The sequence below is a fragment of the Cajanus cajan genome, chromosome 1 (genome assembly GCF_000230855.2).
Source record: "Cajanus cajan strain Asha chromosome 1, NIPB_CcT2T_4, whole genome shotgun sequence".
NCBI classification, from domain to species: domain Eukaryota; kingdom Viridiplantae; phylum Streptophyta; class Magnoliopsida; order Fabales; family Fabaceae; genus Cajanus; species Cajanus cajan.
The window spans coordinates 30,994,680-31,005,900 of NC_138517.1; the positions used below are offsets into that span (position 1 = coordinate 30,994,680).

General features: G+C 36.1%; 1 long non-coding RNA gene across 3 annotated transcripts; it reads right to left on the reverse strand.

Moving 5' to 3' along the window:
• Window positions 1-409: 409 nt before the first annotated feature.
• LOC109792921 (uncharacterized) lies at window positions 410-9,882 on the reverse strand. 3 transcript variants are annotated; one of them, XR_014434913.1, is made up of 6 exons: window positions 9,578-9,881; window positions 9,263-9,502; window positions 8,464-8,873; window positions 7,849-8,028; window positions 7,693-7,774; window positions 410-654 (listed from the first exon to the last, which is right to left on the reverse strand). It is a non-coding gene; the product is annotated as an uncharacterized LOC109792921 (long non-coding RNA). The 3 variants fall into 3 exon arrangements; XR_014434915.1 differs by lacking the exon at window positions 410-654 and adding an exon at window positions 6,827-7,169 and having other exon boundaries at window positions 9,578-9,882; XR_014434914.1 differs by lacking the exon at window positions 410-654 and adding an exon at window positions 6,827-7,278 and having other exon boundaries at window positions 9,578-9,882.
• Between the last annotated feature and the right edge of the window lie 1,339 nt (window positions 9,883-11,221).

Here is an 11,221-nt window from a genome sequence, read left to right on the forward strand (position 1 = left end):
AGTCGTCATCTGTCGAAACCCAAAAAATTCCGATCTTACCCATAGATTGTTTTGACTTCCATTTTGAAAAGCTTATCGGCTAGAGAATACCTGGAAACCAAACTAATCCCTAATCAATGGTTTTAGAAAAAGAGTTCGAAGAAGTCGCCATCGATATTTTACTCAAAACATCGAAAAAAGAAAAGATTTTTAAAATTACCAAAATGGCCTTCATAGTCAGAATTGGGTTCGGAGGTCGATTACGCATAGGGAAGGTATTAGGCACCCTACAACGCCCTATATTGGTAGCCTATGATTAAATTGGCGTGATAGAGAGTAAAAGTTAAAATATTTGATCCCCTTTCGTGACACCCTTACTACCCCAACACATATATAATATAATTTAATTAAGAAGAATAAACTTTCAAAGGGTTCGTAAAAGGGTTCACATAAAACTTCAAAACTGTTCTTTCTTCAATATAAGAAAATGACAGAAAAATAAAACTTGAAAGGTAAAATTTAAGAGTTTACAATTTTAAAATCATTTATTACAATACCAAATCCATATAAATCTTCTGTCCTAGAAATCTTCTGTCCCGATGTCACACTATCAGAGCATTCCCATAATTTAACTGTTGGCATTCTAGATACCACTCGTAGCCGGATCTTCTTCACCTAAAATATCCACAGTTTATACGATGAGAAAAGAAAATATCTATATGCAAAGTACATACAAACACATCACAATATAATCTCATCATAATTCATTATTTAATAAAATATATATATATATATATATATATATATATCAATCATTCATCATCTTCACATCTTAATTCACATTTAACATATCTCATTTCACATACATATCTCAATCCATCATAATCCACACCAATTATACAATTTACAACATCATTTCCATATTCATGTCAATCTTACAATTAACAATATCATTTCCACATCCATAATTCACACCAATCTTACAATTAACACTATGTCAAGACCTCGCCACATCTGACACAAGTGATACAGGTTAATTGTCTCCCACACCAAACCAGGGTCACGCCCTCCCTGTAGCATCACTTACCCAGGGGTCGTGCCATCCCTAGTCATTAAGGAGTACGCTCGTCCCTGAAGCATCACCTACCCAGGGTTCGTATCATCTTTGATCATCCAGGAGTACGCTCGTCCCTGAAACATCAACTACCAGGGTTCGTATCATCCTTGATCCTTTAGTGTGAGGAACCACAATCAAATTACAATCCATACAGTCTTTTGCAATTAACCCTATGCCAGGGCTGCCATAATCGACATAAGTGGTGTGTGTTAACTGTCTTACTCATCCCACACCATGCTAGGGTCACGCCCTCCCTATAGCACCACTTACCCAGGGGCCGTGCCATCCCTAGTCACTGATGTGAGGCACCACAATCACAATCATAATCACATCCATACAACATCTCATCTCATAATTCAAATTCACATCACGTACACGATTCCACCTCACATACACAACAGATAAACCCAACAAAATAAGGGTTTACACACCCCTCAAGTAATTCACATCAAGATCATTCATTCTTATCAATCAATACAATAATAACATTCATAAATTAATATTATAAACAATGAAATTATCAATTTCATATAACTTTAACATAAATAATAAAACCCCCAATTCTTTCAAAACCTAACTCACAGACACTTTTCTACAGTTTTGTTCTCCCTCTCAGATCATCATTCTTACAAATTAAATATATATTTCTAATCCTCAACACATACAGAATCTAATGGTATCATTAATTCCTCAAACAGAAATATTTCAATTTTTCCAAAACCTAGCCTACAGGCACTTTTCTATAATTTCGTTCTCTCTCCCAGAGCATCATTTTTACAAATAAATCATATATTCATAATCCTAAATTCATATAGAATCAAATAATGCCAATAATTTTTCAAACAGAAATAATTATAAAATTACTCATAATCCTAAGGGCTCTTCTTCTACCCAATTCTCTCATGTAACTCCACATATAAATAATCCCCTTTTCTCCCGTACCTGGATAAACAGCAGTTGAAACTACAACAGGGATCTCTTGGTCTCCTCCTCTAAGTGCCCCATGGTCTTCAGAGAGAAGAAGAGGGGAAGAAAAAAGAACAGAAGAGAATAGGAAGAGAGAATGAGAGATGTGAGAAAATGAGAGGTAAGGCCTCCTATTTATAGGAATCTGCCTTAGCTAATCCGGAACGGCCCGTTCCAAAAGTGGAACGGCCGTTCTGGACCCTCCAGAACCAAGCAAAAATCTCAATTGGAACGGCCCGTTCCAAAACCGGAATGGCCCGTTCCAAAACCCAGCAGAACGGTCCGTTCTACTTTCAGAACAGCCCGTTCTCCAACTGGAACGGCCTGTTCTCAACTACGTTTTTTAGGCAAAATCTTTGTTCCGGAATGGCCCGTTTCACTTTCAAAACGGTCCGTTCCAAGCAACGAATTGGGCCCACGGCCTAGTAAAAATTTGGGCTGTTACAATACTCCCCTCCTTTAAGAAATTTCGTCCCTGAAATTTTTGCAATGGTAGACTCCTCGCTTCTTACTTTCTAATTCTTATGCAACCTCACTACCTTATTGATGTAAAACTCTATCACTTTCACCAAAGGATATCTAAGGATAAAACAAGTAAATTTGGTGAGCCTATCCACTAAAACACAAATAGAATCGATCTCTTAAGCGTCTCAGACAAACCTACAATTAAAGTTTATCCACTCACCATTACAGTTCCAAAATGGGACATCTAAGTACTACACAAATTCCTAAAGACTTCTTGCATACTAAACACGAGCATACAATTTCTCTACTCCTCTCTTCACCTTAGGCCACCATGCTTCCGCTGCACCACTCTGATACGTCCCCTAAGGTCCAAATACATCTCAGTAGCTCCTAAATGAATGTCCTTCCTCTAAAATCATCTTTCTTAATTGAAGGTTACTAAGCACTCAAATTTGTTCTTGCACCTCGAAACAACATCGATTCTACTCAGAAAAGTTATCTATACTCCTACCAATCTTTTCCACTTGGTTCTCTAAGAAAGGCTCTAACTCCTAGGCTTCTCTAATCTCATTCATTAATTCACTAGTCATTTTCAACATAATCAATTCAATGCTCCTAAGGATAATCTCAGACACAAAGCATAAGTCTCTAAATTCTTCAATCAAATCCAACCCTTAAATCATCATAAATGATATACCAGAGGTCATCATAATCAAGGCATCTGCCACAATATTGGTTTTACTTCTATGATCCTCTTTAAAGATTAAGCACCTAAGCGTAAGTTCACTAGGTATACATATCAGATCTCTAATTTCACCACTCCATCTACACCCAAGTCAAACTCTTATCCATCACCTTATCTTATAGCGTCATATCTTGTCACCAAAATTATGCCTCTCCAATTTCCTTCAACAATCCATTCATTACTCAAGTCATACTTAGTCTCACACTACTAAGGGTAACCTTATAAGCCAAACTTAAATCTCTAATTTGAGCCAAAAGGATTCATCTCTCTAATCATAAGGAAAGATAAATATAAAGGTTTCCTACACAAAACATCGGTCACCACAATGACTTTACTCAAATAACAACTAAGTTTGAAATATTAGTCCTCCAGAAAGTTAAACTATCTCTTTTGTCTAATAATTAACTCCTTCAGTCAACCAATAATTAAGGCTCTAATTATCAATAAATACCTCAAGCTTAGATTCATATAGGCAGTATCTCTAAATATTACAACTGCTAACTTAAAAAATCATAGGTAAGGTAATTCCTCTAATGAGTTTTCAATTGCCTAGAATCACAAGCTACTACCTTTCCTTCTTGCATCAACACTCCACCCAAACCTATCTTAGAAACATCAACCCATACCACAAAAGGCTTACAAAGATTGGCCAATGCTCACACTAGTGCACTAGTCAATCTTTCCTTAAGAATTTGGAAACTACTCTCACACTTACTATCTCACACAAAAATAACACTCTTCTTACTCAATCTGTTCAAAGGTAGTGCTATCTTAGAAAGTTACTCAATCAATATCCAACAACAATGAGCTAATCCAAGACACTCATAACCTCGCTAATAGACTCAAGTATCTCTCACTTAAGCACAACTTCTATCTTAGATAGATCTACGTTTTACCTCCACAAGAAATTACATGGCTTAGAAAACTCTTCTTATACAACCAAAATTCATACTTAGATAACTTAGCCTAAAGCTATCTTGGATAAATCCTCACTCTCAATTCCAATTTGATGATAGCACACCTTAAGGTCAACCTTACTGAACACCCGCTAATTGATCCATAAGGTCATATATCCTCATATCAACATACATGCATATCAAATCATATTAGAATACCTATTTAAACCTTCATATATATCATTCCCAATCATATATATGAATCTATCATTATTTTACACCATATAACATGTGCATGAACTTAACTTTACCACATAGCATCATACAACCTTTAACAACCTTACAATCCACATGAAAACACCTTAGAACATCATAACAAAATCATTTTTATCCTTGCATTGCCTAGTAACTCAAAAACATCATGATAACATATACCTCCCTTCAACAATGACAAAGCAAATGACACATAAAGAGTTATACTCATAAAAATGATCTCAAACCTATTTCAAAAGAAATCTAAGGGAATAAGTTATAACTCTTATGAAGTCATAAGACTAAAAAAAATCATCTTCTTAGCTAAAAATTCAAAAATCATAACAAATATATTCAGCACTTACAACTAGACTTTTGATCACCAAAGCAATTATAACTGAAGTTCTAGACCTCTGTTTTATCTTTTTCTAGTTCCATTGGAAAGATAATATCCAAAGTCACATTCTTCATGAAGACCACAAAAACCTAATTCTGTCAATACGATACTCATACTGTCACAACAAAACTACAGCGAAAATATCTTCTACACCAAATAGCAATAGTGTATCAATATATATAATACCACAAAAATACCTCAACTCTTCCAAACTCACACCTCAATTTCCATTCAAGCCTCTCATTACAATCCTAACCAAAACAACTCACATGCTACCTAAACCATAAATGGTTAACATGCCAGTACTAACACTCAAGGGAATTACCGTCATTTCAATCTCTCACCAAGGAGGCAACCACCTTAGATTCAACCGCTACAACTATAGATGTCAGGAACTCCACCAATCGCAAACTCTTAGTACACTCGAAAAATCAATGTATCACTCACATCTAAGGTTCTAATAGTTCTAGTTGGCTTGCAAAAGGCTCCGTCCACTATTACCGGCACATGTGCTCTCAACAGGAGCTATACTATTCAACCACTACTTCTTACATAAGTAAGAAGTATCAAAACCAATGAGTAATCATCAATTAAGCTATATCATGTCTTTCAGTCAAATTCTAAGAAAACAATACATAGGTACGACACTAACAACATAAGAGAACACTATCATCATATCATTATCCTCATCCTAAAGCAAAACATTTAGAGTACACAGAAACAACAAACATAATCAATCATCAATAAGTTTCACAATTCATTTCATCATTCATCTACCAAACAAACATAGTAGACTCATAACTCACGGTCGATTGGATCGACCTGCTCTGATACCACTAAACGTGACACCCTTACTACCCCAACACATATATAATATAATTTAATTAAGAATATAAACTTTCAAAGGGTTCGTAAAAGGGTTCACATAAAACTTCAAAACTGTTCTTTCTTCAATATAAGAAAATGACTGAAAAATAAAACTTGAAAGGTAAAATTTAAGAGTTTACAATTTTAAAATCATTTATTACAATACCAAATCCATATAAATATTCTGTCCTAGAAATCCTCTGCCCCCATGTCACACTATCAGAGCATTCCCATAATTTAACTGTTGGCATTCTAGATGCCACTCGTAGCCGGATCTTCTTCAGCTAAAATATCCACAGTTTATATGGTGAGAAAAGAAAATATCTATATGCAAAGTACATACAAACACATCACAATATAATCTCATCATAATTCATTATTTAATAATATATATATATATATATATATATATATATCAATCATTCATCATCTTCACATCTCAATTCACATTTAACATATCTCATTTCACATACATATCTCAATCCATCATAATCCACACCAATTATACAATTTACAACATCATTTCCATATTCATGTCAATCTTACAATTAACAATATCATTTTCACATCCATAATTCACACCAATCTTACAATTAACACTATGTCAAGACCTCGCCACATCTGACACAAGTGATACAGGTTAATTGCACTACTACAAGATGTATATTCTACATCGGTTCTCTAAAGTCATTTACATCGATTCTAAAATCGATGTAAAATAGAGCGATGTAGAAAATGTATACAATTTTACATTGGTTCTGAAAAACCGATGTAGATTTAAGCATAAATCTACATCGGTTCTCTGGAGAACCGATGTAGATTTATGCTTAAATCTACATCGATTCTCTTGAGAACCGATGTAGATTGCATTTTAAAAATAAAAATAAAAATCATGACCCAGCAGCAAGGTGGCAGCACAAACTAGCAAGGTGGCAGCACAAACAAGAAAAGCCACCGTAAATATCATAAATCCACACCGACACCGCTTCAAATATGAAGGACCACTGTAATGTCTACATGACTACATAAATGAAATACTTGACTACTTAGTCCTTACCTCAAGCCAGTCACACTGTGACCTGATCCATTATTAATCACGATGAACTTGACACAATGGCAGAAGATTACATAAGATCCAAATGAATATCCAAAATCAAAGAAATTGATTATTGATTGGATAATCAAAACAATATTAATTTGACAAAACATAAATTCACCTCTTTTTCTAATATAAGTGCGAGAATATTCACTATCCATTTTATACTCAAAGTTTCCCACGAATATCTAAACAAAATGATCATGTACTCCATAATATAATATTAGGAACAGAATGATCTATGGGATCATAGTTCTATTTATTAAAAGGGAAGAATATTATTGGATATGCATTGGATTGAGGAAGTTTGGAGTGGTCAAGAAAATAATAATGAGAATGTTCTTGTCCTTATGCTCGGGCTGGCTCGAGGAGGAAGGCAAACGGCACGCCTAGCAAAGCACTTTGGATTTTAGTCAAAACTTCAACTTCAAACCAGCAACTTACACCAACTTGTATTTACACACTACAGTATTCGAGTGAAACCATCTTCTTGGGTTGCTAACATGGGATTACAAATAGGTCAAGAACTTATTGCATGCAAAATAAAAAATAAAAACTATCCAGTAAGAATAATTTGTACTTGCATATTATTTTCGATGCAAAAAACATGGAACAAGACCGATAAATAGGAAAACTTTTTTTATGCTTGATTAATTAAGATAAAAACCGTTAAGCATAATTCGTCTCCTGATTTGAAAAATTACAGTCAGAACTTGCGCTGAAACTAATTTAATTTAGAGAATAAGATACTTGAGCTTTAATGATTTTGTCAATCATACCTAGTGAAGGGTTGAGAATAGTATTATATGGCAAACTATTAATGGTTTCCGTTGGCATTGTTGACGACTGGTTGAATACAAGTCATTGTAAACTAACCATAATTCATGGAAAAAAAAAACAGTAATGATGTACCTCAAGTTTTTTTGATCGTGCTTCGGCTTTAGCACTTTGAAGATCTACCCAAGCTTGAATTTTGGCTTCTTCTCTCTGATACCTGCAACACATTACAATTGAGTTCTTGCATACACATTAGGTGAAACAACAATATCAACTACAAGGTTTATTTACCTGAGACAGCCCTTGGTATTTTCCTCTTCTTCCCACGTAGTAACCTTGCATTCTGAATCAGCATTATGTCTTAAGCTCTTTGATATTTCCTCTTCCTCCTCTTCTCTTGTGCTCTAGTGTGGTGTGACCAAATCATATTGTGTTCCTAGTTGCAATTTAGCAAAATGGCACTCCTCCAGCCTAATAAGGTCAATGGTGCAGGTAGTGTATTTCAATTATAAAAATTCAGTCAACATACCTTATTTAAAATCAAAATATTATAATCTATAGTTTTCACAATTTCTTATTCAAAACCAGTAATTAAAAATGACACTGATAAAAAATATCTAATAAATTATAAATAATAACCTCTTGCTATTAAAACACCAAATAAGGACTCGTTTTACATATCAGTACCAATAGCATGGACTGCCAAGCTAGCAAATTCAATAAACAGAGCAGCCACATCAACTCCTGATTGGCTTAATGAACAGCCTAACAAACTCTCCCAGACTTCTTTTTACAACCAGTATATTAGACTCTAAACATAAACATGGCAGAGACAGATTGTATTTACAATAAAAAATAAAAAATAAAACTATAAGATTCACACTGTCAAACAATCTGCATACTTACACCAATACTGTGAAGACCAGGATTCCCACCAAGACAAAGAACAGTGCGATCAGATACTGCAAGTACAATGTCAAGGATGATACAATCCAAAGTTTCTTTCTTTCTTTCTTTATCAGATGCAAACATATTAAAAATAATGTATCTAATAATAATGTATCCAATATACCATGTTAATAATATTTCTGCCACTCATACCAAAATAAAAAATAAAACAAGTTCCTTTGTTACAAAAAAATTGATCCATATTTTACTCCAAACAAAGATAAATGTAAACTAAATTGCGGGACAAAATCATAGAAACCAAAAACAATAAGCTTAATCCCAGCCAGTTGGTTGAACAGATTCAATTCCGGGAGGCGGGATTTGTGGTGGTGGAACAGCTTCACCCCAATCTCCTGCTGCTGCTGCAACTGCAAAAGAAGCTTTTGTTCATCAAATCATGAATACATGGTTCCTAAATACAACTAAAAATTGAATGCAAAGATCACACATCCTGAATTGTTTTCAGATAAAAATGTAACAATAAAGCAACAGTCCAATAAGGAAGAGCCATACAAGAGTCAATCATATCAAAAGATTACAAAATAAGAAAAAATAGCCCAAGAACAACAATCAAAACAATTCAGATTAATCAAAGCACAGAACATCCTTCCAGCAATGGCATGAGCACTAGTGTACTGAGCAAACTTCAGAACCGCTCTCTGACCATAAGGCCTCGCAGATTGAACAATGATATCTTGAGGATTCTCAATTTCAACAATAACCCTAGCAGCAAGTTGAAGCTTCTCCCATGTCTTACCAAGGTTAATGAGGACGCTGTTGTAGGGTTCCACCACGGCGGTTGAAACTTGAGGGGAAGGTTAAATGGTGAAGCCTAGTTTGGATTTTTTACCGTAATCCACGGAGAGACGCTTGAGTAGGAGGGGGCCGAGGCCGGAGCAGTTGTTGGCGTTGAAGACGAGGAAGCCCTAGAGGCCAGTGCAGTTGTCGATGAGCTTGCGGACGCGACCGAGGCACCGATCTACGATCTCCTTGCCGACTAGAAATGAAAATTAGGGTTAGGGTTAGGTTATTGGAAAAAGAAAGGGAAATGTAGAGAGAGGGGGGAGGTTACCTGTGTAGTGGCCTCGGGCGAAGTTATTGGCGGCGTCTTCCTTGCCGGAGATGAGTTGCTCCGGGTGAAAGAGTTGGCGTAGGTGCCGGCGCGGACCTCGTCGATGACGGTGGGGTCGAGATCGACGAAGACGGTGCGTGGTCAATACGAGAGGGGGAGGGGGAAGGGGAGGGGGTTGGTTTTGTTTGGGGGGTTTTGGGGGACGGTGTTTGTTTGGAGGGAGAAGGGGTTTGGGGGCAGAAGAGAGAAGATGAATTTCGGAGGTTGAGGATAGTGTGCACCATGCGCGAGAATATGAGGGACTCATTTCTACATCTGTCATAAGAAAAACCGATGTAGAAGAACTCTCGAATTTCATATCTACGTCGGTCATAAACAAAACCGATGTAAATATGCTTATATTCTCTATTATTTACAAGTTTGCCACCGTGTTTATGATTTACATCGGTTTTACTAGCACCGATGTAAATAAGGCGATGTTAAATAGTATTTTTGTAGTAGTGTTGCCTCCCACACCAAACCAGGGTCACGCCCTCCCTGTAGCATCACTTACCCAGGGGCCGTGCCATCCCTAGTCATTAAGGAGTACGCTCGTCCCTGAAGCATCACCTACCCAGGGTTCGTATCATCCCTGATCATCCGGGAGTACGCTCGTCCCTAAAACATCAACTACCAGGGTTCGTATCATCCTTGATCCTTTAGTGTGAGGAACCACAATCAAATTACAATCCATACAGTCTCTTGCAATTAACCCTATGCCAGGGCTGCCATAATCGACATAAGTGATGTGTGTTAATTGTCTTACTCATCCCACACCATGCTAGGGTCACGCCCTCCCTGTAGCACCACTTACCCAAGGGTCGTGCCATCCCTAGTCACTGATGTGAGGCACCACAATCACAATCATAATCACATCCATACAACATCTCATCTCATAATTCAAATTCACATCACGTACACGATTCCACCTCACATACACAACAGATAAGCCCAACAAAATAAGGGTTTACACACCCCTCAAGTAATTCACATCAAGATCATTCATTCTTATCAATCAATACAATAATAACATTCATAAATTAATATTATAAACAATGGAATTATCAATTTCATATAACTTTAACATAAACAATAAAACCCTCAATTCTTTCAAAACCTAACTCACAGACACTTTTCTACAGTTTCGTTCTCCCTCTCAGATCATCATTCTTACACATTAAATATATATTTCTAATCCTCAACACATACAGAATCTAATGGTATCATTAATTCCTGAAACAGAAATATTTCAATTTTTCCAAAACCTAGCCTACAGGCACTTTTCTATAATTTCGTTCTCTCTCACAGAGCATCATTTTTACAAATAAATCATATATTCATAATCCTAAATTCATATAGAATCAAATAATGCCAATAATTTTTCAAACAGAAATAATTATAAAATTACTCATAATCCTAAGGGCTCTTCTTCGACCCAATTCTCTCATGTAACTCCACATATAAATAATCCTCTTTTCCCCCGTACCTGGATAAACAGCAGTTGAAACTACAACAGGGATCTCTTGGTCTCCTCCTCTAAGTGCCCCATGGTCTTCAGAGAGAAGAAGAGGGGAAGAAAAAAGAACAGAAGAGAATAGGAAGAGA